Genomic DNA, 4943 nt, shown 5'->3' with positions numbered 1-4943 from the left:
GGAGTCTGTCCACTCCCCCCGTCCACACAGCCACTGCCTGGGGGAGAGCCAGAGCAGCCGAGTCCCTGGCACAGTGTCCACTCCTCCCAGGCGTGGCGTTGGGCTCACTGCTTCCTTTCAAGCCCAAGACGGAAAATGTCTGGTTGCTATAACGTTACGGTCTAATTGACCTTCACCAGAGCATTACAACAAAAACGGAAAGTTTGGAACTTTTGGAAGATGCAGGGCCTTAGTTTAAATGGTGAGCAAAGTCATGAGTCTAACTAAAGCTAATTTAATAACGAGGCAAAATCAATTTGCTAATTCAAAACCATGGGCAAGGACTTCACCACGGACATTGATAATCAGTTCAGTGTTCCCACATGACATAGCTTCAGCTTATGAAGAACGTTACTTGTTGATAGAATTGGTTCTGTGATCACCTTTTAAACCAGAGTCCATGGTGTGAAAAGAAAGAATTTGGCTTAAATTCCTGACTTAATTTTCTTGACCAAACTTGACATGGAAGTGAAGATACCTCATATCTAGAAATCTCCAGTCTCCAGTGACAAAATGGTTGGAGTGCTCGAGGCTAAAAGTCAGACCTATACTGTAGGCCAGTGGGCCTGCTGCTAACCCACACTCAGAACAAGGTACAATACACCTAATCACGGTCATAACCACCTGTGTGTGTGTGTGTGTGTGTGTGTGTGTGTTCCCAGCCCATCTACTGGCAGCATATGGGGTGGGGTTTACACATTTGCCATTGCAACTTCAAGTGTGTGTGTGTGTGTGTGTGTGTGTGTGTGTCTGTATTTGTATGTGTTCGTGTATGCATTGACAATTTTCTCACCATGTGCGGCCATAATGACTGACAGACAAACTAGCACCCCCTGCTATCAAAATGCCGGGGTTCATGAAGCAGCGAGCCTAACACTTCCAAGCTCTCTCCCTCACTACTTACCCAGCTGACAGTCGCGCGGAAAAGCAGTGATTTTCCCCATTGCTGAAGAGGCAAATGTGCGCTGGGAGATGAATGCAGCAGGAGAGGGTGGGAAGAGGGGGGAAAAAAAACACGTATTGATTGGAGCCATCTTGAGAGACCCTTCTTCTGAGAATTATTGAGCGGGGCCGTTGGAGAGGGGGGGGGAGGATCGGGAATAACCGTTAAAAGGCCAGCGCTGAGCGGTAGGAGAGCGGCTCTCCGCCCTCCAGCGCGGCGGCCAATGGAGAGATGGCGCGGGGCGCACGCGGGGCGCATGCGGGGCGGACGCGGGACGCACGCGGGCGTGGAGGATTAGAATATGCGCGTGACAGGGGAGCCCCTACGGAGGTTAAATGACTGTGGAGAAATAATTAGATGGAAGCCGGATTGACGCAGCCTGCTGCGTTTTATTTTTCTTTCTACCTGCCAACCAAAGCTGAGTATTAGGGCTAATGCCTGCTCAATGGACCCTTTTCTTCAGATTGACAGACAGGAAGAGGGAGAGAGAGAGAGAGAGAGAAGGAGTGTAAAATGAAAGAGGGAGAGAGTGGGAGACAGTGAAAGAGAGAGAGAAAGAGGGAGTGAGAGATAAATGAGAGGAAGAATGAAACAGAAGGTGGGATATAGCAGAAGAGAGGATAAAGAAAGGGAGCGAGAGAGGGAGAGGTGGAGGGAGGGAGAGGGGAAGGAGAGATAACAGGCCTGTTCACTCTTGCTAGCTTGATACATAATTCATAGGAGGAGTGCCAGTTGTACTGATGGTGACAATAGGTTTGTTTCCCCCGCAAACAAAACCTCTCTGACAGAGTAAATAATCAGGCGCATTTGCCGGGACGGCGAGGTTAATGGAATGGATCCCCCTTCAGCCCCAAACTCACAAACTGTCCCGAGACCTTGTGTCCACCCCGCCACAGCGTCGCCACGCCAATTGTGTGACAAGTAGGCTGGCCTCCCCTCCTGCAGGCTGGGCTGTCTTGGGTCTGCCATTTTTAATGTGGCGCGGGAGAACATAATGACATTGCAATTACCTATCTGGCCTGGTGAGCACTCGCGTACCTGGGAGAGAACCCAAAATAGAACTGACCAGGAGGTGCTGGCCATTTGCCACCTTTAACAGGCAGGAAGCAAATTTGATTGGTTTTCAGTTTAAAACATGTGTCTGGAATGATATAAAACAACTCCAAAATACAGACACACAAGCAGAGTGGTACGATTAAAAAGTGTGGTCACGTTGAGGATCAATCTTTCTCACAAGACCACTGGTCTGCCTTGTGTGTTCACCAGTGACCAACGGATACATTAGTATGTATAGCATGGCTCAATGTTGTTTTCCTGAAGGTGGACGTATGGCCTCTCCTGTGCCTTCAGGACTCTCTGCACGATAATGACCTAATGATTGCCAAATCCAAAATCCGTCTCCCGTGCAGGAGGGGGAGTGACCTTTTGAATTCTGGTTCGATCGAACTTTTGATCCCGTAAGATCTCTCTCAAGTACACGGCTGCACTGACCTCGTGCAGAAAATGGCTGAAACGCCTGACCGAGTGAATCCTTTTAGTCTTGCTCAGCAAATACCACTAGCGGATGAGGAGGGCCTCCAATCCTTCATTCATTACTGATCATTAGAGCATTAGTGTGAAACATTGCATAGTGTCATATTTTGCCGATGCAAAAAGTTCACTCAGTGTACCGTATCATATCAAAACAATGGTAAAGATCTTTTTGTGTTATAGCTTTAATGTTATTGTTTGTTAACCAAATGCTCCAAAAATATAGTCAGTACACTTCTGCTTCCATGTTTGTTCCGCATTAGCTGGCTGCCAAACGGCAGGCAGGCTATTGTAACATCCTAACCGAGGTGTGCTTCAAACAAACAAGTTTCTAATGCATGGCCTTGAGTGTTAGAAGTGCTTGAAAACTGAGCTTTTAAATACAGTATGTGCAACATGTTTGTCTCTGCACCCGCTCTAATGTTTACAGCATACTGTAGATCCGGGCCTCTGATGCCTCAAAGCGGATGAGCCTGCATGGGTAAAAAAAAAAGATCCAAAAAGTTCTTTCTTGCATTAAGTTGTAATGTACAGGGTGCTGGGCGTTAGTTGATTTTGCTTGTTTGTAGTGCTTGGCATTTTGTTTAATTCTTTTGTCTGTTTTGCAACTTTTGAGCACTTTCATTGTGTCAAGATGTGTAAAGAATAGCCCGACAACGTGATACTAGCTTAATCTTCAACACATTGTGCTGTAATTCACAACACAACACAGACAGCAAAAAAATTATGCTACGACAATAATACATATCTCAGAAAATGTAATACTTCCAAATACTATTTAGACATTTCATAAGGGAGAAGCCAATAGAGTTTTCTCAGCCATGTAGGTTAGGTATGTCTGAATGAGAACAAAGTACCATAGTATGGTAACTGGGTTGCAGCTGAATGCTGTGATCAAAATTAATTCCGAGAGTCGTTCTCATCCAATTTCAAGGATTAATCACCAGATATATGACTGCGATAGCGCTGGGCAGAAGCCTTGAAATGAATGCCTGTGCAGTCGGAATACAAAGCTTTCAACCCTTCCAGGATTTCACACTGGAAGATTATATAGGATCATTATTCAGTTATTACTCATTAAGTACAGGCAGAGCAAACACTTGTGTAAACATGGGGGACAGATATTTCTCTGCCACTCACGACTGAAGATTTTGGGAGCTTTGCCTGTCTTAAAGTTAATGCATTATTGGGAAGCATCTGAGTTAATTAAAGCTGCTACTAAAAGCTGTTTTCCTGTAGCGGAAGCTTTCTTTGCTATTCACTTTGTTTTTGGACATTTTTACATGTAGCCTAAGCCAAGTCTTGGGGAGCTTCATTGGACCGGTCCTGGTCTTTGTTCTATTTCAGTCAAGTTAATAAGAGGACTTTAATGGTTCTTTTAGCATGAAAAATTTCTTCAAAAAAGTGTGTCTATCTCACATTGTGTGTGTGTGTGTGTGTGTGTGTGTGTGTGTGTGTGTGTGTGTGTGTGTGTGTGTGTGTGTGTGTGTGTGTGTGTGTGTGTGTGTGTGTGTGTGTGTGTGCGCGTGTGTGTGTGTGTGTAGGAGACCATAGCAGATTATGACGTTTTTAAGTACTGCAGTTGGTTGCTGAAAATACTTTCTCTTGGTCAGCAAAGATTGTGAATGGTGTGCTAAGATGTTAAACCACTTAGCATCTGAACTTTCAGTGAACTATGCAAGCACACTTAGGAGAATCAACTTCTCTGAAGATAGCAATTGTAACAATGTGTCAAATTATGGAACATGAACTCTCTTAGTATCATCTTATGAGCAGACCTACAACAACAACAAACACATTACATTTAATAGCAATTTTCTCCACACTCAAAGCATTTCACTGTGAAGGGTGAACCTAACTAACCACCACCAATGTGTACTGTAGCACCCACCTGGCTCTATCAACACATAGTAAACAAATAAAGGAAAATGTAAACTTAAAGTATACTTTGTTTTATTACCATGTAATAACATATTAGAAAACAACAGAGTAATAGATACTTTTAGAGATCAAATAACAGATTTTATATTCAGCTATGGTGCCAATGCTCCAACTTATCATAAATAAATAAATGAACAAAGTTTCACACAGAAAGGTCTGACATTTCAGCACTCACTTTTAGAATCCACTAATGAGTTGGAAGTTAGCTGTTGGCACCAGTACTCCCATTTAGATGGCCCAGTTTTTTAACCCGTCCCAAAGACTTGGTCCTGAGAAGGACAAACCCACCTTGTTAGGGAGCAACTTCTCTTAACGGATGTTTTGTTCACTTTTCTAGTAATTGACAGACACTATCACCTTTGGACTATGAAACACAGTGCTTTCTAATTGTGTTGGATGAAATGACTTAGCCTGCAATCATGGAAACAGCTCTAGAATTAGAGAATCTAGAATCTGGCTCTAGAATCAGCCAGATCTGTGCCATTTTTGT

The sequence above is a fragment of the Sardina pilchardus genome, chromosome 19 (genome assembly GCF_963854185.1).
Source record: "Sardina pilchardus chromosome 19, fSarPil1.1, whole genome shotgun sequence".
Lineage (NCBI taxonomy): Eukaryota > Metazoa > Chordata > Actinopteri > Clupeiformes > Clupeidae > Sardina > Sardina pilchardus.
The sequence above is the reverse complement of the archived record's forward strand: the minus strand, read 5'-3'. Positions refer to the sequence as shown.